The following is a 26,026-nucleotide window of genomic DNA, read 5'->3' on the forward strand; positions in this document are numbered from 1 at the left end:
AGTGTGCAAAGGTGCCCTGTGGCGCTTTTTAAGAGGTTGTTTTAATCCCCCTACCCGATTATATGCTAGAGGCTCACAGAGGAGGTCATGCTAATAACAGGGGTACCCCAACGCAAAGTGGTCCCTAGTGTATGTAGGTGTTTTAACTGTATTCTAAGTGTCTTTTAGCATAGCACTGGCTCTACGACTGATTAGTCAGAGTCAGTTACCAGCACCCATCTGAAAACGTTGACTGTACTGGATGATTTTGCAACAAGGCCTCTTTCTTCTCCTCTGTTTGTTCTTTCTGCATGTCTTCCTTCTTCCTGCACTTTTCTTTGTCTTTGAGGACTTCTGTCTGCATTTCTTTTTCTTCTTTCTGTGTGTTTTTTCTTCTTTCTTCATATGTCCTACCTCTGTAAGCATAGTTAGAAACTAGCATTTAAAACACCTTAGCAATTAACTGAAAAAAACATGGGTTTCAGGCATGTTATAGTTACAAATCAGCATTTAAAAAACCTTGAATTTTTTGGGAAAAAACCATAGGTTTCAGGGGCGTTATAGTTAGTTGGACATTTCACTTGTACTAAACCAGTGAAATTCCCCCGTTATAGTTCAGCTAACTATAACTCGCGCGCCCCCAATGCACTGCTGATGACGTCACATATTACACCACTGATGACATGGTCAGTGATATCACTCACGGCATCACTGATGACATCTCAAATGACATCACTGATGACACCACTAATTACATCATCCTTGTGATAGAGTGGCAGACCTCCTCTCACCCTAATATAACCTTTGATACACATAATCAAAAATAGAAACTAACATTTTCAAAGCAATGGACATACCAATACCACTTACAACACACCTATTTAGTAATTCCAACATCTACACATACATCCACTCATTCACCAACAGTCCCTATACTGTCACTCATACATGTACTAACTCATCATATGTACTCATATACCTATACATCCTGTTATACACTGCCACTCATCCATTAAATTATTCACACACATAGTCACACATGCAAACAAAGTATCAAACATCCATTTACTTGCATATACAGTTATACACACACTACCACACTTACTTCTACAGAAACTTACACATATGTCCTCTCTTAAACAATCACTTATAGAAACACCTACTTATTTGTACAGGAACTCTTCCAATCTTTCACTCTCACATATACTCACTTATATACACCAATACTCACATATACTAGTTTAAAAGGCTGGTTTTGAATCTCCCTAAGCATCACATCTTCTCTCAGTCTGTTGCATTGGCTTTCCGGTGGACCTTAGGGTTCTGTTTAAGACCCTTTGCGTCACCCACAATGCATACTATGGTCGGGGCACTTCTGGCTTTAAAGGCATCATTAAAAGATACACACCCTTAAGGAACCTCAGGTCAGCAAATCGTAATCTCCTCGTGGTTCCGAGGTTGAGGTGGGGGGAGAGCTTTCTTCCTGACTGCAGCCAAGGCGTTGAACTCTCTTCCTGTCGCCCTCTCGGGGCAACAAGAACACTCTGTGTTTCGCAAGTCTTTCAAGACCTCGTTGTTTCCCAAAAGCAAGGTCTAAGTATGTTATCCGAAGTCGTCTGTGGGTGGTTTGTACATAAGCGCCTCGACACCCTTGGGCTTAGTTTGCACTATACAAATTGCTCGTTCATTCATTCATTAAAACATATGTAGTTACTCATAAAGACACTATTGAGACAGTTATTCACTCACTAACACACCAATAAACACACTCGTCCACCTATACAGTCCTGCACACATGCTGTCTTCAACACATACAAACAGTGAGTCACTCATTCATGCATCTATGCACTAAGTAATACTACCCACCGAACCATACAGAAACTCAGACACTCATACTGATACTCAAAAAACCAGCTAATAACCCATATAGACACTCATATAGCTACTCAACAACCCATGCCGTCACTTATACACAAAGTGAGAGACTGATACAGATATGTACATATTTAAACATTACTCACTAACCCATGATTCACTAAGATACACTTAATCAGTCAGTTATACAATCAATTTTACAAAAAAATCATCTATTTAGACACTTATATACCCATTTATTCTTCCATCGACCGTGAAATATACATATATAAAAAATATTTAATTTTCAGAAAAACACACATTCACTGGATAACTCTACCATTTTCCGGTACTTTTTCCTTTGAGGAGTTTTCTCCGCCATCTGAAGCAGATACATTAGCTGTCTTAAAATCCCTGAAATCAGGCTCACCTATCGACCCCTGTCCAGAGCGGGTTCTCGGTGGGGTGGCGGAGGCGGTGAGTCAGGAGATCACTCACATCATTAGCCTCTCCTTTAGATCAGCTACTGTTCCGGATGCTTGGAAGCAGGCTAAACTCCTGCCACTGCTAAAAAAGGTTAGTCTTGATCCAGCGGTACCAGCTAATTACCGGCCGATTTCGCTTCTACCAGCGATGGCTAAGGTCTGCGGAAAAAATGGCCTTCCGGCAATTAAACACATTTGTGGAAACATCTCATGCCCTCCACCCTGCCCAGTCCGGATTCCGTGCTGCTCACAGCACGGAATCGGCTCTGGTTGATATTTCAGAGGCCATCAGGGACTGTTTGGACACAGGCGGCAGAGCGGCTCTAATATTGTTGGACCTCTCTGCCGCGTTCGATACGGTGCCCCATCAGCTTTTATTGTCCTGTCTGTCAGCCATTGGCGTCACTGGCTCAGCTCTGGAGTGGCTAACTTATTTCCTTTCATCTCGGTCTCAGCAGGTTTGGCTACCTCCTTTTCCATCTTCAGCCAAGCCTCTTTCCACTGGGGTGCCCCAGTGGTCAACTCTGAGTCCGCTGTTATTTAATATATATCTGACCCCCCTGATTATTTTGGCCGAACAACTGGGTGCTGAAATAATAGCCTATGCAGACGACACACAGCTGCTGTTCACTTGGCCTAGCGCGGACTTGGACACGGTTATGATTCAGACTTGCCTTTCCTCTGTTTTTAATTGGTTGGCTTCTGCCCAGCTGAAATGTAAAGAGGAAAAAAACAAAATCTTTCTCTACGGGCAGTTTCCATCACTTTTCAGAGAAGCGCTATGGCCGGCTGGTTTTCCATTTCCTAGCTCTGTGAACAATCCAGCCAAAAATCTGTGGGTATGGTTTGGGGAAGATTTACAATTTGAGGCCCTCATTAAGAAACTGACATGTGGTTGCTTGGGCACGCTCAAGGACCTACGGAATTTTTTTCCTCTTCTTCCTAAAGCAGCGAGAGAAACAGTGGCTAGAGCACTGATTCTCTCGCGTCTTGACTATGCCAATGCCCTGCTGAGCGGATCGCCGGCTTATCTGGTTAAGCGTCTTCGGATAATCCAAAATGCGACAGTCAGGCTCCTGTTTAACATCTCCAGGCGAACTAGCGTCCGGCACCATTTGTGCAGCCTGAACTGGCTTCCAGTTTCGCAGCGTATTATCTTCAAGACACTTTCCTTTGCTCACAAAGCCATCTACGGTCAGGGCCCTTTATATCTGAGGAAACGCATCGCCTTCTATCTTCCCAATCGGCCCTTGTGCTCCGCTATCCAATACCTACTGGCGGTTCCACGGTTCCAATGCTCCCGCTTTGGCGGCCAGTCCATTTCTGTCAAAGCGGCTATTGCCTGGAACTCTCTGCCTTTGACCCTCCGGTCCAACCCGAATTATATTCTTTTTAAGAAAGCACTTAAAACCTATCTGTTTAAACTTGCATTCTAAGTTCTGTCTTCTCTTATATTCAGGCCTCTAGCATTTCCTACCTCGCGCCAGGATACTCCTGTAGTAATTGAGCCGCTTCAAAACCGCATATAACATAACATATAACATAACATAATGTTATCAGTGATGTCATTTGAGATGCCATCAGTGATGTCATGAGTGATGTCACTGATCATGTCATGAGTGATGTAATATGTGATGTCATCAGCAGTGCATTGGTGGCGCGCGAGTTATAGTTAGCTGAACTAACTATAACGGGGGAATTTCAATGGTTTTGTACGAGTGAAATGTCCAACTAACTATAACTCCCCTGAAACCTATGGTTTTTTCAGTAGATATAGATATATATATAAATATCAAGGCCTCTGGGCAGGCCGAAACGTCATGCTGGCAGGGCGCTCTTTTTAAATAAAGACAGTACTGCTCACTTGCATATTGTGGTCATCTCCTCTTTTCTGGTCCTCGTAATGCCTCTTGAATAGGGGGTTTGGCGATCTGGGTTGAGCTCTACGCATATATATATATATATCACCTACTGGCGGTCACCAGTAGGTAGGTATAGTTAGGACCGCATTTCTATTCAAAATGTGTTTTTTTGTTTTCCCAAGAACTTTGGCATTGTTTGATGAATGTTCGCAAACTTTTCAAAAATAGTGGGGCGCTACGGTCAGCTCCTGTCAATAAAGATTTGGGGTGATTTGTCAAGCAGGGGCGAAGAAAGAAGGGGCGTACCAAAACACGTTTTCCCTTGTTAACTCCATAGGAAACTTTAGCCAAAGCTACAGCCCGAACTGCTGAACGGAATTACACCAAATTTGGCAAAAAGGTAGCCCTTGGTTCAGAAAGAGTCCTTTTGTGAAATGTTGTAAATCCATTCAGTATTTGCTGAGAAATTGAAGAAAGAGAAAATGTATATATCTGAGCACCGAGGAGGATTCGCAAACCCTCCAGAGTGAAAGCTTTGTTCTAATTAACTGCCAACACTCCAAACCAGGAAGTGTTGGCAGCCAGACAAGAAAACTGTGAAAAAGAGGTTGAACAACAAGACAAGGGAGCAGGGTATTGATGATTTGTGGGGGGGCACATGGTGTATAAAGGGGAGTAGCCTCTCTGCGATGCAGCTCTGTGGTACTTACTGGAGGTACCTGGTGGGCTAGTTGGCCCCCAGAGACCCTCAGGATTCAAGGGGACTTAATCTCCCAACTTACAATGAGCCTGGGGCGTGTTTGCACTCTGGTGCAGGGAGGGGGCAGGGCCTGATATAACAAGTGTGCAAACCACCCCCTTTTGCTTTGTAAATTAGGGGATTAAGTCCCCTTCAATACTGAGGGTTCCTGGGGCCAACTAGTCTACTAGGTACCTCCAGTAAGCGCCACAGAGCTGCGTTGCAGAGAGGTGGTCCAAGGTCAAGCCGCTTTTTACATCACTCTGCAAACGCAGCTTCTGGTGCACTGCTGGTGGGGCGATGATGTCCTCCTGTGTCCTGAGGAAGTCAGGACACAAGAGGAGTTCATCCTCCGAGCAGCAGTGCACCAGAAGCAACATTTGCACCTTGGTGTAAAAAGTGAGCGTGGCCTCGGACCACCTCTCTGCAATCCAGCTGTGTGGTGCTTACTGGAGGTACCTGGGTGGCTAGTTGGTCCCCAGGGACCCTCAGTATTCAAGGGGACTTAATCCCCCAACATAGAACGCGCCGGGGGGGTGTTGGCAGAGTGGTGGAGAAAGGGGCGTGGCCTTTGTCCACCTCTCAGCAATCCTACTGTGTGGGGCCTACTGGAGGTAAGCGATAGGCTAATTGGTCCCTAAAGGACCCCCAGCAGCAAAGGGGAATTCAATTCCCATCCAAGTGCGCGCCAGGGAGCTCGTTTGTAGAGTGGTGGGAAGAGGTGGCGTGGCCTGCTCTTCGAACTTAGCAATGCTGCTCTGTGGGACTTACTGGTGGTAATAGGAGGGGTAGTTGGCCCTCAAGGATGTCCTTGGGGCCTACTACCCCTCTTGTTACCTCCAGTAAGTTCCACACAGCGGGATTGCTAAGGCGTCTTCGGAGGCCAGGTTCCCCTTTCTCCACCATTCTGCAAACGCACCTCCTGGCAGACTGCGGGATGGGGGATGAAGTCCAATGTACTCCAGAGGGACTTTGGGGGGCAAGAAGCCCTACTGGTACCTCCTGTTAGCCCTATGCACTGGAATTCCTGAGCGCTGGTCGGAGGCACAGCACCCTTTCTCCACCACTCTGCAAACGCGACTATTAGTTAAAAAAGTGTTTGCAATGTAATAGGTTTCGCATTTGTGATAATTAGAGCTATTGGCACTGTAAATGCAAAAGTTTTTGACTAATTTATTTTGTAGTCGAGTGGATGTACGTTGTGTGCAGTGAAATTATGTGGATAGAAAGTATGTGGTATTTAGTGTATGGGAATTATGTAGAGTGGCATTATGTGTTATGGAGAGTAATTCTGTGGTATGGTAGTTTGTGTTGTGGAGCAGTAACCTCAGGTTTAGTCTTCCTCATTTCCATAGATGCTCAAATATGAACTCAGTGAGACAAAAAAAGATGAAATCACTGAGGAGCACTTGTGGACCTAGTCAGAGGTATGAGGAGGGCCACTGGAATTATGACTGGCTGCACCGACTTTCGCACAATTATACATTTCCTGCATTAGCCACATAATTCATCATCTGCAACCTAATCTGCAGATTTGAACAATAAAAGCCTTATTTCTAGATGAAATGGGTAAAACGTTACCAGGAATGCAGCGACAAGTGTTACAGCATGGTGGAAGGCCCTTTGCAAACCTAGAATGTTCACCTGTTACTTATTGCTAAATGTGGGTATTAAATTGGTACTGATTGTGTGCAAGCCACTCTTGATTCCCTCCGCACCTCTCTTGTCTTTTTTTGCATCTCTGTTGCTTCTTTGTGCACGTTTCTTTCTTTTGCTGCACATCTCTTGACCTCATTCGGCAAATCTCTTGTACTTTCTGCCCGTTACTTCCCTCTTTTTGCATGTATGTTGCCTATTTCTGCACCTCATTTGCTTCTTTCTGCACGTCTGTTGTCTCTTTCTGTACTCATTTTCCCTCTTTCTGTACCCTTCCTGCCTGTTTTTGCATCTCACTTGCCTCTTTCTGCACTTTTATTGCTTCTTTCTACACCTCTGTTGCTTCTTTCAGCATTTCTCTTGCCTCTTTGTGCACTTCTCTTGCCTGTTTCTGCACCTCTCTTGCCTCTTTTTGCATCTCTGTTAATCTCCTTCTGCACCTTACTTGCTACTTTCCACACTTCTCATCCTCTTTCTGCACCCCTGTTGCTTCTTTCTGCACTTTCCATGCTTCCGTCTGCACCTGTCTTGATTCTTTCTGCATCCCTGTTGTCTCTTTATGTACCTCTTTCTGCACTTTTCTTGCCTTTTATTGCACCTCTCTATCTTCTTTCTGCATGTCCTTGCTTCTTTCTGCACCTCATTTGCTTCTTTCTATACCCCTGTTGTCTCTTTCTGCACTCATCTTCCCTCTTTCTGTACCTTTCCTGCCTGTGTTTGCATCTCACTTGCCTCTTTCTGCACTTTTCCTGCTTCTTTCTACATATCTGTTGCTTCTTTCAGCAACTCTCTTGCCTCTCTGCACTTGTCTTGCCTGTTTCTGCGCCTCTCTTGCCTCTTTTTGCTCCCCTGCTGCTTCATTCTAGACTTTCCATGCTTCATTCTGCACCTGTCTTGTTTCTTTTAGCACACCTGTTGTCTCTTTAAGTACCTCTTTTGCCTCTTTCTGCACTTTTCTTGGCTTTTTCCGCACCTCTCTTCTGCATGTATGTTGCCTCTTTCTTGCACCTCATTTGCTTCTTTCCGCACCCCTGTTGTCTCTTTATGCACTCGTCTTCCCTCTTTCTGTACATTTCCTGCCTGTTTTTGCATCTCACTTTCTCTGCACTTTTCTTGCTTCTTTCTACACCTCTGTTGTTTCTTTCAGCAATTCTATTGCCTCTTTGTGCACTTCTCTTGCCTGTTTCTGCGCCTCTCTTGCCTGTTTTTGCACGTCTATTGGCTCTTTCTGCCCTCACTTGCTCCTTTCTACACCTCTCTTGCCTCTTTCTGCACCCCTGTTGTCTCTTTATGTACCTCTTTTGCCTCTTTCTGCACCTCTCTTGCCTTTTTCTGCACCCGTGTTGGCTCTTTCTGCACCTCACTTGCTCCTTTCTACACTTCTCGTGCCTCTTTCTGAACCGCTGTGTCTCTTTATGTACTTCTTTGGCCTCTTTCTGTATTTTTCTTGCCTTTTCCTGCAGTTCTCTACCCACTTTCTGCACAAATGTTACCTCTTTCTACCCCTCACTTGCTCCTTTCTATACTTCTCTTGCTTCTTTCTGCACCCATGTTGCTTTATCCTGCACTTTCCATGCTTCTTTCTGTACCTGTCTTGCTGCTTTCTGCACCCCTGTTGTCTCTGCACGTACCTCTTTTGCCTCTTTCTGCATTTTTCATGACTTTTTCTGCACCTCTCTTCCCACTATCTACACGTATGTTGCTTCTGTCTGTACCTCATTTGCTTCTTTCTGCACCCCTGTTGTCTTTTTCGACACTCGTCTTATCTCTTTTTATACCTTTCATGCCTGTTTTTGCATGCATCTCATTTGCCTCTTTCTGCACTTTTCTTGCTTCTTTCTACACCTCTGTTGCTTCATTCAGCAATTCTCTTGCCTCTTTGTGCACTTCTCTTGCCTGTTTCTGCACTTCTTTTGTCTCTTTCTGCACCGCTGCTGCTTCATTCTGCACTTTCCATGCTTCATTCTGCACCTCTCTTGCCTCTTTTTGCGCCTCTGTTGGCTCTTTCTGCACCTCACTTGCTCCATTCTACCTCTCTTTGTTAGTTAAAATTAGAATGGGTTAGAGGGAAAGAAATTCCAAACAATACATAAAATGAGCTTCAAATATCTCCTAATTGAACCCTCTAGTCTTCTTCAGTGTCCAACTCCAGTAGACCTTTCGTCTCTAGGTCTAAGATATTCCTGGATTTTTTTTTGCCTGAGCGCAACACACTTTTTCTTCCGCTGGTGAACCAGGGAACTTCTTTGTTGGCAGAGTATGTAAATTTATTCTTGTTACTGTAAAGGTTTTCTTTTACATTTGCAAGCATACAGTAATGTAGATCCCCATTAGCTAGAGCATGCATATGTTCAAGAATCATTTTGTAGCAGGATCTATTGTGCTGCTAATGTATCTCTTATTACCGGGACATACTAATACATACACCACAAAACTAGATGTGCCCATGAGAAGCTGTGCAATTTTCTTAGTGCCATGCCCATTCGGAATTTCATACTCAGGCCTGCTGAGTATTTACCACATTTACCTGAATTTTTACCATTTGAATATAAGCCTGTAAGACTACTCATCTCTGTATCAGGCTCCTGTGTGATGTCTCTCTGGGTTAGTATGTCCCACAAAGATCGACTTCTCCTATATGGGAAGCTAGGTTTATCCATCACTACAACCCAATTGTCAGTCATTTGACAGAACATTCCAGTACTTACAAATAACTTTCCTAGAGCTACTGTTGCAAGTCTCGCAGAACTGTCACCTTCCATATTAGGATCCATACTGGGTCAGAATTCTATGGCAGCCATGTTTTTCCAGCTCACCTTCAGGAGGACTCTCAAGACATGGCTCTTCGGCTGACAGACCTGCTGATCCCCTTCCCCCTCAGCGCCTTGAGATACTCACGGGTGAGTAGTGCGCTTACAAACCCCTGATTGATTGAGTGATTGACCCTGGCTATAGCTCTATCAAGCACCCATTTGGGATATCCTGTATCCATAAATCTCTACAGCATACTCTCTTGTTCACATAGATAAGCTCCCTCCAAGTTAAAATTCCTGTTAACCCTTAGCATCTCTCCGTAAGAGATACTGCTTTTCAGAGTTTCCGGGTGACTGCTGTGGGCATGGAGAAGGCTATTACCTGCTGTGGGTTTCCTAAACAAGCTAGTAGCTAATTTACCATCTTTCAACTCACTAAGTACATCCACTATTTACTGATGGCACATGTGAAAAACAAATTGATCTTATTCTTCAGCTTTTCAACAAATTCAAATTCTGAATTTTCTGAGCCTTTCCAATTTTGAAAATGTCATCAATAAAGTGGAACAAGAGAACCTAATGTTGCATACTACTGGCAGTGTTGTGCGCAGTGGATATTTGCTTCTTTCAACAGCTCATGAAAAGGTTCACACAGCTGAAGGCAAATCAAGTGCCTATCACAGTGCCCCTAAGATGTCTGTAAATAACACCCAATGAACATAAGCAATATTCCATCATTTCTAAGATCATATTAGTTTGTGGCATGTAATGTAAAAGTCTTGCTCTGAGAAAATGGTTGAATGAATGATTTACCCCTGGGTGTTGTATGCTGGTACTGAGCGAATATACATTCAAAGTCATGAGAATATATTGACTGTCCCATTCAATCCCCTCAATTCTAGCAATGCATATTGAGATGTGTTTTCTAGATGTGCATCCTTAGAAGATACAATAGGTCTACCAGGACGGTTGGTTCTATCCTTACAGTAAGTACCACAGAGCTGCATTGCAGAGAGGTGTTCCGAGGCTGCTCCCCTTTATACACCACTCTGCAAATGCGGTTCATGGTGCACTGCTGGTGGGGCGATGATGTCCTCTTGTGTCCTGAGGTCGTCAGGACACAAGTGGACTTCATCCTTCGAGCATCAGTGCGCCAGGAGCCGTGTTTACAGCGTGGTGTATAAAGGGGAGTAGCCTCGGAACACCTCTCTGCAATGCAGCTCTGCGGTACTTACTGGAGGTACTTGGTGGGCTAGTTGGCCCCCAGAGACCCTCAGGATTCAAGGGGACTTAATCCCCCAACTTACAATGAGCCAGGGGGCATGTTTGCAGTGTGGTGCAGGGAGGGGGTGGGGCCTGATATAACAAGTGTGTAAACCACCCCCTGGTGCGTTGTAAATTAGGAGATAAGTCCCCTTCAATACTGAGGGTCCCTGGGGGCCAACTAGTCTACTAGGTACCTCCAGTAAGCGCCACAGAGCTGCTTTGCAGAGAGGTGGTCCAAGGTCACGCCGCTTTTTACACCACTCTGCAAACGCGGCTTTTGGTGCACTGCTGGTGGGGCGATGACGGTCTCTTGTGTCCTGAGGATGTCAGGACACAAGAGGACTTCATCCTCCGAGCAGCAGTGCATCAGAAGCAACATTTGCAGCTTGGTGTAAAAAGGGAGCGTGGCCTTGGACCATCTCTCTGCAATCCAGCTGTGTGGTGCTTACTGAAGGTACCTGGTTGGCTAGTTGATCCCCAGGGACCCTCAGTATTCAAGGGGACTTAATCCCCCAACATAGAACGCGCCATAGGGTGATTTGGCAGAATGGTGGAGAAAGGGGTGTGGCCTTTGTCCACCTCTCAGCAATTCTACTGTGTGGGGCTTACTGGAGGTAAGAGATAGGCTAATTGGCCCCTAAAGGGCCCCCAGCAGCTAAGGGGACTTCAATCCCCATCCAAGAGCGCGCCAGGGAGCTCGTTTGTAGAGTGGTGGCAAGAGGTGGCGTGGCCTGCTCTTCGAACTTAGCAATGCTGCTCTGTGGGACTTACTGGTGGTAATAGGAGGGGAAGTTAGTCCTCAAGGATGTCCTTGAGGCCAACTGCCCCTCTTGTTACCTCCAGTAAGTCCCACACAGTGGGATTGTTAAGACGTCTTCGGAGGCCAGGTTCCCCTTTCTCAACCATTCTGCAAACGCACCTCCTGGCAGATTGCGGGATGGGCGATGAAGTCCAATTTACTCTCGAGGGACTTGGAGGCCAAGAAACCCTACTGGTACATCCTGTAAGCCCTACGCACTGGAATTCCTGAGCGCTGGTCGGAGGCACAGCACCCTTTTTCCACCACTTTGCAAAAGCGACTACTGGTTAAAAAAGTGTTTGAAATGTAATAGGTTTCGCATTTGTGAGAATTAGAGCTATTGGCGTTGTAAATGCAAAAGTTTTTTACTAATGTTTTTTGGAGTGGAGTGGATGTACGTTTTGTGCAGTGAAATTCTGTGGATTGAAAGTATGTGGTATTTAGTGCATAGCAATTATGTAGAGTGGCATTATGTGTTATGGAGAGTAATTATGTGGTATGGTAGTTTGTGTTGTGGAGCAGTAACCTCAGGTTTAGTCTTGCTCATTTCCATAGATGCTCAATTATGAACTGAGTGGGACAAAAAAAGATGAAATCACTGAGGAGCACTTGTGGACCTAGTCAGAGGTATGAGCAGGGCCACTGGAATTATGACTGTTTGGCTGCACCAACTTTCGCACAATTATACATTCCCTGCATTAGCCACATAATTCATCATCTGCACCCTAATCTGCAGATTTGAACAATAAAAGCCTTATTTCTAGCTGAAACGGGTCAAACGTTACCAGAAATGCAGCGACAAGTGTTACAGCGTGGTGGAAGGCCCTTTGCAAACTTGAATGTTCACCTATTACTTATTGCTGAATGTGGGTATTACATTTTACTGTTTGTGTGCAAGCCACTCTTGCTTCCCTCTGCACCTCTTTTGCCTTTTTTTGCATCTCTGTTGCTTCTTTGTGCACGTTTCTTTCTGTTGCTGCACGTCTCTTGACCTCATTCTGCAAATCTCTTGTACTTTCTGCACCTCACTTCCCTCTTTCTGCACCTCATTTGCTTCTTTCTGCACGTCTGTTGTCTCTTTCTGCACTCATTTTCCCTCTTTCTGTACCCTTCCTGCCTGTTTTTTCATCTCACTTGCCTCATTCTGCACTTGTCTTGCTTCTTTCCACATCTGTTGCTTCTTTCAGCATTTCTCTTGCCTCTTTGTGCACTTCTGTTGCCTGTTTCTGCACCTCTCTTGCCTCTTTTTGCACCTCTGTTAATCTCTTTCTGCACCTTACTTGCTACTTTCCACACTTCTCTTCCTCTTTCTGCACCTCTGTTGCTTCTTTCTGTACTTTCCATGCTTCTTTCTGCACCTGTCTTGCTTCTTTCTGCACCCCGTTGTCTCTTTATGTACCCCTTTCTGCACTTTTCTTGCCTTTTTCTGCACCTCTCTACGCTCTTTCTACTTGTGGGTAGCCTCTTTCTGCACCTCATTTGCTTCTTTCTATACCCCTGTTGTCTCTTTCTGCACTCATTTTCCCTCTTTCTGTACCTTTCCTGCCTGTTTTTGCATCACACTTGCCTCTTTCTACACCTCTGTTGCTTCTTTCAGCATTTCTCTTGCCTCTATGTGCACTTCTCTTGCCTGTTCTGCACCTCTCTTGCCTCTTTTTGCACCTCTGTTTGATCTTTCTCCAACTCACTTGATTTTTTCTACACTTCTCTTGCCTCTTTATGTACTCCTGTTATCTCTTTCTGTATCTCTTTCTTGCTTCTTTCTACACCTCTTTTTGCCTCTTTCTGTACCTCTTTTAGCACTTTTCGTGCCTTTTTCTGCACCTCTCGTCCCTGTTTCTGCACGTCTGTTGCCTCTTTCTGTACCTCATTAGCTTCTTTCTGCACCCCTGTTTCTATTTCTGTACCCGTCTTCCCTCTTTCTGTAATCTTCCCAACTGTTTTTGCATCTCACTTGCCTCTTTCTGAACTTTTCTTGCTTCTTTCTACACCTCTATTGCTTCTTTCAGCAATCACTTGCCTCTTCGTGCATTTCTCTTGCCTGTTTCAGCACCTCTCTTCCCTCTTTCTGAACACCAGTTGCCTCTTTCTTCACCTAACTTGCTACTTTCCACACTTCTCTTTCTGTACCCTGTTGCTTCTTTCTACACTTTCCATGCTTCTTTCTGCACCTGTCTTGCTTCTTTCTACACCCCTGTTGTCTCTTTATGTACCTCTTTTGCCTCTTGATGCACATTTCTTGCCTTTTTCTGCACCTCTCTTCCCACTTTCTGCACATATGTTGCCTCTTTCTGCACCTCATGTGCTACTTTCTGCACCCCTGTTTCTATTTCTGCACTCGTATTCCCTCTTTCGGTACCCTTCCTGCCTGTTTTTGCATCTCACTTGCCTCTCTCTGTACTTTTCTTGCTTCTTTCTGTTGTATTATAATGGCGATTGAGTTGAGCGTTAGCTAAAAGACATCGAGTTTTAACCGTTATCTTGACATTTGGCGGCATCCATTTTGTATTTACGGCAGCCATCTTGACTGCCATACATTGCCTCGTGTCGACCATGTGCGTTGTCCTACCTTTCTGCTCATGGCCTTTTGAATCTGCCCGGCAACAGTCTAATAATAGCATCCCTGTGTTTTGCCGCTAACCGTTAGGGTCCACATCTGCTAATGGTTAGCCCTAGATTGGAATGTGTTAGCCGAGACCCCACGATTGTTAACTCCTCCCACTGATCGATTGTGCTTCTCGATATTGCCTTGTATGGACATAAAATGTGCTGTTGTGCCTTGTACCGCCTTCTTTTGAGCCCCTGTGTGGGTATAAATAAACCACGTGTCCGGTAGCCCTTTGTGCTACTTCTCATAGTGCCGAAGGGTACTGTCTGAACTTTAGCACCACCTCATGAGGTGTAATAAATTCGATGTTTTGCAATTCCAGTTTCCATGGCAACCTATTCCTCTGGGTCTGAGGACTTCGTGCGCAGAAGGGCGAACCCCTTGCACTAGCGGGCCAGGCTAAGGCCTGTACGACAAATTGGCGCGGCACGTGGGGCTCATCGGCGACTCGGATGCCCGAAGGATTGGTGGTGACGAAGGTTCGGAACTTCGCTGAGGCTGCGATCGCTACCAGATAAGACCCGTGTCTTGGTATCCGAGGTGTTCCTTCCCTACTTTCTGATCCGACCATCCAGGTGGCGCCGGTCCTCGACTGAGATCTCTTCTGCTGGTTTGCTGTGCAGTGACCGTTTGGTCGAATTTGAAACTTGGCAGTTGGAACCTGGACAGCCTACGATTCGTAAGAGTCGCTTGCGGCGCTTACCGCCTGTTGTAGGTTTTGGCATTTTGAAGCTCCCGTATTGGTAAGGCAGTTTTAGGTACGCTTACCCGAGCATTTTGTATTTGGATAGACTTGTCTACTTAGGTTTGGTTTGGGTCCTATGTAGCAATATATGGGTTGCAATTCATATAGGCAGGTGATGCACGGAGTTTTCTCCGCCTTGTTCTATGTATAGCGCATCGTACTAAGAAAGTACCTTAAGCGCTCTTTACCTATGATAGTGTATATTTTGCACTACCTTTGAAGCAATGCCTGTTTGCCGCGCACTTCGAAAGATGTGCTGCTTGTTTGGTGGCGCCAGTTTACGACTTGAGGAATCACAGCCGGCTCCCCCCGAGGGGACTCCTAACCGAGATATGTATGTGAAGTTTGGTCTTTCTGCCATAATGTACAGCACGTTGTGGCACAAATATACCAAAAAGGATCCTGAGTTGCGTTGGCCGTTGTATGGGTCGTTTGATGCGCGAAAGGTTGAATATGTGGAGCGCTGTTTGTTTGAGCGAAAGTCTAGACGTGACATGTTTGAGTGTTTGCGAATGTGGGAGAAAGAAGTACGACAGCAGGAGAAGCGTGAGCAAGCGTTGATTGAGAAGGAACAGCGAAAGACTGTGTATGAGAAAGCGCTGGAGTTACGAAAAAAGGAAACGAAAGAAACACAGGAACGAGAGGAAAAAGAACGTAGGTTACAGATATCTGGCTAATATCCTGTCCGGCAGCCTCTCTATCCTGTCCTTAATAAACCACAAGATGATTTTTTGTTACTAGATCGACCTCCACCTCCGTATCTTGCTCCGTCTGCTCCGGCTGAGGGTGATGAGGATTCCGATGCAGGACAGCAGAAAACGCGGGACTCTCGATCTTTGCTGTCTGCAGAGCGATCGGCTGAAATCAGACAAGTTGCTCGTAAAGCATTGCGCAGCACACATTCTGCTGCCGATCTTCTTGCTAATATGCAGAATTGGACAGAGAAAGAGCAAATGTATTTCACTGCCTCATTTGCTGACGAAGCAGTTGAAATGTTTCGGAAATATTCCAACGTTTTAGAACCTGTCGATATTGCAAGTGATCATAAACAAATACGTGATGGTCTTCTTGTTTTTTCCCAGGCACCCGATTTCGTGAAACAGCTGAAGGAGCAGAAAAAGGCTGCGGACGCCGTTCCACAGACTAATCCGTCCGGAGTGGCACAACGTCCTATCTTCGTGACAGATAAGATGATACCAGTTGTCATGAAACCCATGCGGGAAGCCGCGCCTTTGTATGTTCCTCCTAAAGGAACGGGTGATAATGATGATAAAAATTCTGTTGATGCGAAGGGCTATTTTATCTATAATTGGGTTTACACTCCCTGGAATAGAGCAGATGTAATGGCACTTAAAAATGCTTTATCTGATCCGCGTAAAAATCCTGCTGCCTTTTATGAAGAAGTCGAGGGTGCTTTAAATTCTTGTGTGATATAGATTTTTTTTTCGTTCTCATTTTGCCCCCAGATATATGGAGGACCGTTCGTAAAATTGATGATCGCACTGTTTTTGGGGCCGAATGGAAAGAGATAGAGCGCATAGATGCGGATAGGGAGCCTGCCCAAAAACCACATAGACTAATATTAGATCTCCCTTCAGCCATTTTAACTAAACTGAAAACGGTTATCCCCCCTAAAAAGATTGATTGGACTGTTTTAGCATTGTGTAAACAGAAAGCAGATGAATCAGTTTCTGATTTCTTCACTCGTTTTGAGGAAGCCTTTCATGATTTTAGCGGTCAGTCTCTCACTGACGATACAGGCAGACATTTGTTTGTAGATAAATATGTTTCGAATTTATTACCCAGTATAGCGAGTCGATTAAAAGCTAGCGAAAGTTCTTGGACTGCGTCCTCTCCGACCTCTGTGTTGACGATGGCTCAGTATTATGAGCATCCCTGTTATTTGTGCACACCTTCGGTGCTTGAAGAACCAAGCTACCACAAAGATAGATGTTTCCAAAATTTATTCACATTTACATCATTGTCTTCATGATGACTTTCAATATGAGTTAGTTGAGTTCAATCAATAGATTATGCATTCCGTTTAATAGCTCCTATGCATTTCGGGTGGGGAACCCTTCATCGGGGAGCTCGTATATCCTGTAACACTGGATATTCGGGGAAAAGGTGTTCGGCGTTTCAAACGGCGTCTGTGTCGGTGTTTCTCGTTTGAAACGCATATTGAAAGTCATCATGAAGAATGATGTAAATGTGAATAAATTTTGGAAACATCTATCTTTGTGGTAGCTTGGTTCTTCAAGCACCGAAGGTGTGCACAAATAACAGGGATGCCACCAAACTGCTTGGTGACACATCCGCGACAGTTATCATAGACGTGTGTTGGACGGACACACCACCTGTATGTAGCACCCAATCATCCCCTAACAACTAACCAACCTTCAAAAAACGACTTAAAAAAATACCCTGTGCATCCTCCACCCACATCATCAAGTCAGTATTATGAGCGCCAGGAGGCAGAGGCAAAGGGGACAGAGGACAAGAAGTCGAAAGAGTTAAAAACGAAAGTCATGTTAGCCCAAGTGTATGGTCCACCTGCTAGAAGTTACGATAGGGGCTCTGACAGGACTTATGAAAGAAGTGGTCGAACAGCTTCCAATACTTCCTCTGGTCGTTGAAACGTAGCTCCGAATCAATGTGTATATTGCAAACAGTTTGGTCATTGGGTGCGAGATTGCCCGATGCTTCGAGCTCAGCGAGAGGCTCGGGAGCGGGGCCAAGGAGGGCCTGGCTCAGGTTACTCAGCGCCTCGTGGTAATACGAATGATCGAGCCAGATCCGATATGAATTCCCGTCCACAACAAAGGCAAAACACATTTGTTCGGCGACACCAATGTCAAGTATCTGATTATACCACTTCTGGTTCGTATGATTCTGCTCATGCATAGGATTGCCTGGGACGGGGTAAGGAATCAGTTGAAGTCCCAGTAGATCAGACGGGTCCCTATGTTTCAGCACATGTTCTGGGCTCTACTGATCGGTTTCTGGTCGATACAGGAGCTACACGTAGCGCTTTGTCTAAACAATTGGTTCCGCGGGCTCCCCTGTCTGGCACAACTATTACTACGATAGGGTTCGATGGAACACCTTCCCTTAGCTCATTGTCCCAACCACTTTCATTTTCTATTGATAAATTTGATGCTCCATGCCCGTTTTTCCTTCCCCGAAAACTCCAGATAATATTTTTGGCCTTGATATGTTAAAACATTTTAGAGCTACGATACGATGTTTTCCTGAAGGGGTGCGTGTCATTCTAAATGATAACTATATCGAATCTGACAGAGTGTGTTTGATTAAAGAAGATGCTGCGTTAGCGTCACTTCCTCCATCCTTATGGGCTACCTCAGACACTGATGTGGGTCAGATGGTTATTCCTCCGATCCAGATTAGTGTCAAGGAGGGAGCTGTGTTACCTCGCCTGCCACAATGTCGCATTTCACAGGAGGGAGAGGAAGCACTCATACGAATTGTACATGATTTGATACAAGTTGGGGTTGTTGAAGAGGTCCCATACAATGTTTGTAACAGCCCGATTCTTCCGATTTTGAAGAAATATTCAGACACACGAATTTACAGGTTCATTATTGATCTGAGGGAGGTGAATAAGATTGTGATACCACAATATCCTGTGGTTTCAGACATTACAACACTTCTTACCTTAGTCCCTCCGACTGCTACCACATTTACTGTAATCGATTTGAAGAATGCTTTCTTCTCGATCCCTATTCATTCAGATAGCCGATATTTGTTTGGCTTCACTTTGAATAATCGATCGTATTGATTCTGTAGAGTTCCCCAAGGTTATACTGAAAGTCCGAGTATTTACAGTCAAGCATTGAAAAGGGAACTTGATTCTTTTGTATTGGTCGAAGGTGTGGCTCTCATAAAATATGTCGACGACATCTTGTTGGAAGCCGACACCCCAGAACAGTGCGAAAAATGTACTTTGTCTTTGCTTTCTTTTCTTGCTTTACATCATCATAAGGTCTCTCGAAAGAAACTGCAATATTGTAGACCAAAGGTAACCTACTTAGGTCACCTTTTGTCTAAGGAGGGACGTGCATTGACATTAGATCGGATACAAGCAATTTTAGACACGCCAGTTTCCACCACACAGAAAGGAGTACGTGCATTTCTGTGTCTCACTTCTTTTTGTAGACAGTTTGTTAAGCCTTTGTTAGCACTTTTGACGAAAGATACCCCTCCCATGGACAGATGAATGTGAGAATGCTTTTCGACAGTTACGACAAGCTCTTTGTTCAGCACCAGTGTTAGGCACACCAGATTACACGAAGATTTTCACACTTTACGTGCACGAGAAAGATGGATGTGCGTTGTCAGTGTTGGTCCAGTTACACGGCAATAAGCAGAGCCCGTGTGCATATTTCTCTGCAGTTCTTGACCCTGTTGCTAGAGCCTTGCCTGGATGCTTTCGTTCAGTTGCAGCAACAGCGGTATCAATTCGACAGAGTGAGGGAATAGTTTTGTCACACAAGTTGTTAGTGTTAGTACCACATGCTGTTGATGCCCTTTTGAATCAGACAAAGACGCAGCACTTGACTAGTGCTCGTCTTACAGGATATGAATTGACACTGTTAGCCCCCCACATTACATTGAAGAGATGTGCAACTTTGAACCCAGCTACTCTGTTGCCATATCCGGTAACTCAGCCTCAGTCGCAAGAAACGCACAATTGTATTTTTCTGACTGAGGAACAGACAAAGGGTCGTATCGATTTACAGGATACGCCCCTTCCAGATGTAGATGGTGAATTGTCGGTTGATGGGTTTTGTTTGAAATTACCAGATGGTACGACCGCAGCCGCATATGCAATCACCACCCTTGAGACGATAGTGGAGACAGCTCGCATACCACAGAGATCGGCTCAAGCAGCTGAGTTGATAGCGCTGACACGAGCATGTGAGCTCAGTGCTGGTTTGTGTGTGAATGTTTACACAGATAGCCGCTATGCTTTTGGAGTAGCGCATGATTTTGGCCTACTCTGGAAGGAAAGAGGCTTCCTTACGTCTCATGGAATGCTGATAATGCATGGAGATTTAGTGCACAATCTCCTGATTGTATTGACATTGCCAAAGAAAATTGCTATAGTGAAGTGTAGTGCACATAAGAAAGTCACAGACAAGATTGGTCAAGGAAATGCTTTTGTAGATCGTATAGCACGTGAGACTGCCAGGCAGAGAGATACCACTCCTATGTATGTGGTGAAGTCGCAAGCTGAAAGATGGTACGATGCTAGGCAGGAAGTACGAGAGATACAGAAGACAGCTTCTGATAAGGAACGTGAACAATGGTCTAAAGAAGGAGAGTTAGATGATGAAGGTTGTTGGAGAAAAAAACAAATGGATCGATGGAAGCTGCCTATAGCTTTCGTGCAACCCATGGTTCAGATGGCACATGGTGTGGCACATGTTGGAGCTCTTGCAATGTCGAAAATGCTTACGCAAGTTTGGGAGCATCCTGAGATTGCCAACACAGCTAAGAGAGTAGTACAATCTTGCTTGATTTGCTTGCAATACAATCCTGGAAAGGGGACGCGAGCTCCATCTGGAGGGTTTGTTACACCAACTGCACCTTTTGAAGTCTTGCAAATGGACTACATTCAACTTGAGCGGTGTAATAATTTGAAGTATGTCCTAGTGGTGGTTTGTGCTTTCAGTAAATGGATTCAGGCATACCCCACGAAAGATAATACAGCTATTACAACTGCTAAGGTGCTACTGAAGGAGTTCTTCCCGAGGTTCGGTGTCTGCAGACTTTTATGGAGTGATAACGGACCTCATTTCATTGGGGAAGTTATTAAGTATGTCCTGAAGGGATTAGGCATTAAGCAAAAATGTCATGCTGTGTTCCATCCACAATCTGCAGGGTTGGTGGAAAGGTATAATGGTACTCTCAAGCTCAAGATTGCGAAAATCCAAGCCTCCACGAAGTTTACATGGCCAGATGCGCTGCCATTGGCACTACTATCCATTAGATCGGTGTCACACTCTTGAACGGGTCTTACCCCGTACGAGGTAGTGTTTGGGCGGCCGATGAGCATCTAGGGAGTTCCGAAGCCAAGATCTGTGTATGATGTACCTTGTGTTTTAATGAATGACTATGTGGCACAATTAACTGACAGCTTGGTTTCTATTCATCAACAGGTTCGAGAAGCGCTCCCGGATAAATCCCAAGGTGAGGGCCATGGTCTCCGTCCTGGAGATCTGGTGATGATTAAATCCTTTGAGAGGTCGAACAGTTTGGAGCCGAGGTGGCTTTGCCCAGAGCAAGTCCTCCTGGCGACGAGAACGGCAGTCCGGACGACCAACAGGCGCAATTGGGTTCATAGTATCCATTGTCGCAAGGTATCATCGACCTTTGTGGATCCTACTGTTCTGACTGATCATCAAGAGATTCTAGCTACGGAAAAAGGCCCTGCTGTATCACCTGACGGATCTGCGGAGTTCATCCCGGACCAGACAACTTCTGGAGCAGCACGTTATAATTTGAGATCGAAGAAAAGGCGTTGAAGTTTTATTTGTTGCGGGACTGGTTGAGCAACTGCTCTGGGTAGTAAACGGAGTGCCGATATGACAAGGGAGGGGGATCAGCCCTGCATAGTGTAGTGACACCTGTCTTGATCTGTGGCGAAGAAACCAACGGCTGCCCAGGGTAAAGAGCTCATTGACTATTTTTATTTTTTTCTGGTTTTTTGTTTGAAGAAGACTTCTGAGACTATGAATGCTACTAAGAAAAAGATTTTGGGAATGTCGAGTGTTTTTGTTGTATTGTTAGTTATTGCAGTAACTACCTGGTTGATCGAGATAGCAAGCCCTGCCCGAAAAATTCTCATGGTTCCTACTACTCCGATTCCGGAAGAGCCTCAGCATTTCACTCTTCCATATCATGAGCATAAGCATCGGGAGTCCTACTTGAACAATACGTTTGTCCAAATGTTGCCCCACACTCACGATGCCACGAATACCACGAATTGCTGGATTTGTGGTATGCTTCCAGCTCATCAGAAGAAAGGTGGAACGCCATTTATTCCACTTCTTCTTTCGCATAATGGTTCTTGTCGAGCTTGGTACACTCTTCTCTTTTCGAATAGGAAACCTACTGTAGGTGGACTTCTTTTCCGCTTGACTAAAGAGTGTTATCAAGATGAACATGGTTATCCACAGGCGAATGGAACTATATGGGAGTGGGAAGAATACCGACTGGACAATGTTTCTACGCCTTATGTTTTCACTCATACGAGAGACTCTACCACGAACAATGAATCTGTGATTACTGTAACACGAACCAAAGCGAACTTGTGCGTGCAAAGTACTGGACGAATTCCAGTGGGGACCAGCGAATGCGTTGTTGTATTAAATTTAGATGGAATAAACGATAGTACATTTTTAGCTTCACATAACACATATGTAGTATGTGGAAGTCATGGCTATCATAGATTACCTATAGGGTGGTCCGGTGTGTGTTATGTATCTTTCCTATTGCCGCCTGTTTTTCTTGCACCTGCTTCTTATCACCAAGATTTTAAGTTGTTTCAAAACATTTCCATGAATCGATATAAATGAACAATTCGACTCAATGATATTGATCGGACGGACACTAGTCTGCAGCAATATGTTGATTTTAATTTAGGCTTGTTCCCGTTTGTAGGTGCTGCCTTAAACAGCAGAAAAATACGACGTTTAACTAGAGTAGTGGAAGCTGTCACCAATGAAACTGCTGTAGCACTTGGCAATATTACTAAAGGGCTACAAATTGCCAGAATTGTAACTCTTCAAAACCGCATGGTTTTGGATGTTATGTTAGCAGATAGAGGAGGAGCATGTAAGGTGATCGGAAGTAGTTGTTGCGTGTACATACCTGATAACTCACCTTCTGTTTATGAAGCAATTCTTAAACTGCATAAAATAGCTTCTGATATTCATGAGAAGAATGGTACTTGGACATTTGCGGGATGGTTTTGGGCTCTTATCTCTGCTTGGGGTTGGAAACTATTGACTATCCTATGTATTGCAATTGCATTGATTTTCACCTGTTGCATATGTATACACTGTGGTCCAATGCTATATTCTATGTGCATAACTGCCTGCATACCGTCCAGACGAAATGCCGTAAAAGTGCAACAATTAGTGGACAAGGAAGTAACCAATATAATGTGCATAGATATACGAGATGAATGCACAGATTATCCTAAAAGAGCTTATGTCTTTAGCTAACGCTAAAAGGGTCATCTGTTGTATTATAATGGTGATTGAGTTGAGCGTTAGCTAAAAGACATCGAGTTTTAACCGTTATCTTGGCATTTGGCGGCATCCATTTTGTATTTACGGCAGCCATCTTGACTGCCATACATTGCCTTGTGTCGACCATGTGCATTGTCCTACCTTTCTGCTCATGGCCTTTTGAATCTGCCCGGCAACAGTCTAATAATAGCATCCCTGTGTTTTGCCGCTGACCGTTAGGGTCCACATCTGCTAATGGTTAGCCCTAGATTGGAATGTGTTAGCCGAGACCCCACGATTGTTAACTCCTCCCACTGATCGATTGTGCTTCTCGATATTGCCTTGTATGGACATAAAATGTGCTGTTGTGCCTTGTACCGCCTTCTTTTGAGCCCCTATGTGGGTAAAAATAAACCATGTGTTCGGTAGCCCTTTGTGCTACTTCTCATAGTGCCGAAGGGTACTGTCTGAACTTTAGCACCACCTCATGAGGTGTAATAAATTCGATGTTTTGCAATTCCAGTTTCCGTGCCAACTTATTCCTCTGGGTCTGAGGACTTCGTGCGCAGAAGGGCGAACCCCTTGCACTAGCGGGCCAGGCTGAGGCCTGTACGACATTTCTACACCCCTGTTGCTTATTTTAGCAATTCTCTTGCATCTGTGCACTTCTCTTGCCTGTTACTGCACCTCTCTTCCCTCTTTCTGCACACCTATTGCTTCTTTCTGCACCTTACTTGCTACTTTCAACACTTATCTTCCACTTTTTGCACCCTGTTGCTTCTTTCTGCACTTTCCGTGCTTCTTTCTGCACTTGTCTTGCTTCTTTCTGCACCCCTGTTGTCTCTTTATGTACCTCTTTCTGCACTTTTCTTGCCTGTTTATGCACCTCTCTATCCTCTTTCTGTATGTCGGTTGCCTCTTTCTGCACCTCATTTGCTTCTTTCTACACCCCTGTTGTCTCTTTCTGCACTCATCTTCCCTCTTTCTGTACCTTTCCTACCTGTTTTTGCGTCTCACTTGCCTCTTTCTGTACTTTTTCTGTTTCTTTTTACACCTCTGTTGCTTCTTTCAGCAACTTTCTTGCCTCTTTCCACTTCTCTTGCCTGTTTCTGCGCCTCTCTTGCCTCTTTCTACACTTCTCTTGCCTCTTTCCGTACCCATGTTGTCTCTTTCTGTACCTCGTGTTCCTCTTTCTGTACTTTTCTTGCCTTTTTCTGCAGTTCTCTACCAACTTTCTGCACGTCTGTTGCCTCTTTCTGTACCTCGTTTGCTTCTTTCTGCACCATTGTTGTCTCTTTATGCACTTGTCCTCCCTCTGTCTGTACCTTTTCTGCCTGTTTTGCATCTCACCTGACTCTTTCTGCACTTTTCTTGCTTCTTTCTACATCTCTGTTGCGACCTTCCGCAATTCTCTTCACTCTTTGTGCACTTCTCTTGCCTGTTTCTGCACCTCTCTTGCCTCTTTTTGCACCTCTAATGGATCTTTCTGCCCTCACTTGCTTCTTTCTATACCTCTCTTGACTCTTTCTGCACCCCTGTTGTCTCTTTATGTACCTCTTTTGCCTCTTTTTACACTTTTCTTGCCTTTTTCTAATGTTCTCTACCCTTTTTCTGCACGTATGTTGCCTCTTCCTGCACCTCATTTGCTTCTTTCTGCACCCCTGTTGTCTCTTTCTGCACTTGTCTGTCCTCTTTCTGTACGTTTCCTGCCTGTTTTTGCATCTCACTTGCCTCTTTCTGCACTTTTGTTCCTTCTTTCTACATTTCTTTTGCTTCTTTCAGCAATTCTCTTTCCTCTTTCTGCACCTGTGTTAGTTCTTTCTGCACCTCACTTGCTCATTTCTACACTTCTCTTGCCTCTTTCTGAACCCCTGTTGGCTCTTTATCGAACTCTTTTGCCTCTTTCTGTATTTTTCTTGCCTTTTTCTGCAGTTCTCTACCCACTTTCTGCACATATGTTGCCTCTTTCTGCCCCTCACTTGCTCCTTTCTACACTTCTCTTGTCTCTTTCTGCACCCATGTTGCTTTATTCTGCACTTTCCATGCTTCTTTCTGCACCTGTCTTGCTTCTTTCTGCACCCCCGTTGTCTCTTTATGTACCTCTTTTGCCTCTATCTGCATTTTTCTTGCCTTTTTCTGCACCTCTCTTCCCACTTTCTGCACATATGTTGCTTCTTTCTGCACCTCATTTGCTTCTTTCTACACCCCTGTTGTCTTTTTCTACACTCGTCTTCCCTCTTTTTCTCAATTTCCTGCCTGATTTTGCATCTCACTTGCCTCTTTCTGCACTTTTCTTGCTTCTTTCTACACCTCTGTTGCTTTATTCAGCAATACTCTTGCCTCTTTGTGCACTTCTCTTGCCTGTTTCTGCACTTATCTTGCCTCTTTCTGCACCCCTGCTGCTTTATTCTGCACTTTCCATGCTTCATTCTGCAGCTCTCTTGCCTCTTTTTGCGCCTCTGTTGGCTCTTTCTGCACCTCACTTGTTCCATTCTACACATCCCTTTGTTTGTTAGTTTAAAGTAGAATTGGTTAGAGGGAAAGAAATTCCAAACAATACATAAAAAGAGCATCAAATATCTCCTAATTGAACCCTCTAGTCCTCTTCAGTGTCCAACTCCCGTGGACCTTTCGCCTCTAGGTCTAAGATATTCCTGGATTTCTTTTGCCTGAGCGCTACACACTGTTTCTTCCGCTGGTGAACCGGGGAACTTGTTTGTTGGCAGAGTATGTCAATTTATTCTTGTTACTGTAAAGTTTTTCTTTTAAATTTGTAAGCATACAGTAATGTAGATCCCCATTAGCTAGAGCATGCATATGTTCGAGAATCATTTTGTAGCAGGATCTATTGTGCTGGCAATGTATCTCTTAATACCGGGACATACTAATTCATACACCACAAAACTAGATGTGCCTATGAGAAGCTGTGCAATTTTCTTAGTGCCATGCCCATCTGGAATTTCATACTCAAGCCTGCTGAGTATTTACCACATTTACCTGAGTTTTTACCATATGAATATAA

General features: G+C 44.6%; 1 long non-coding RNA gene across 1 annotated transcript in view; it reads left to right on the forward strand.

The window, feature by feature from the left end:
• The window catches only part of LOC144769620 (uncharacterized), a 49,447-nt gene extending 25,926 nt beyond the window's left edge, over positions 1-23,521 (forward strand). Inside the window, exon 2 of the long non-coding RNA XR_013598734.1 lies at positions 20,929-23,521. This is a non-coding gene — a long non-coding RNA (uncharacterized LOC144769620). The remainder of the gene's footprint in view (positions 1-20,928) is intronic.
• The last annotated feature ends 2,505 nt before the right edge of the window (positions 23,522-26,026 follow it).

Source organism: Lissotriton helveticus, chromosome 1_1, assembly GCF_964261635.1.
Source record: "Lissotriton helveticus chromosome 1_1, aLisHel1.1, whole genome shotgun sequence".
Taxonomy (NCBI): Eukaryota; Metazoa; Chordata; class Amphibia; order Caudata; family Salamandridae; genus Lissotriton; species Lissotriton helveticus.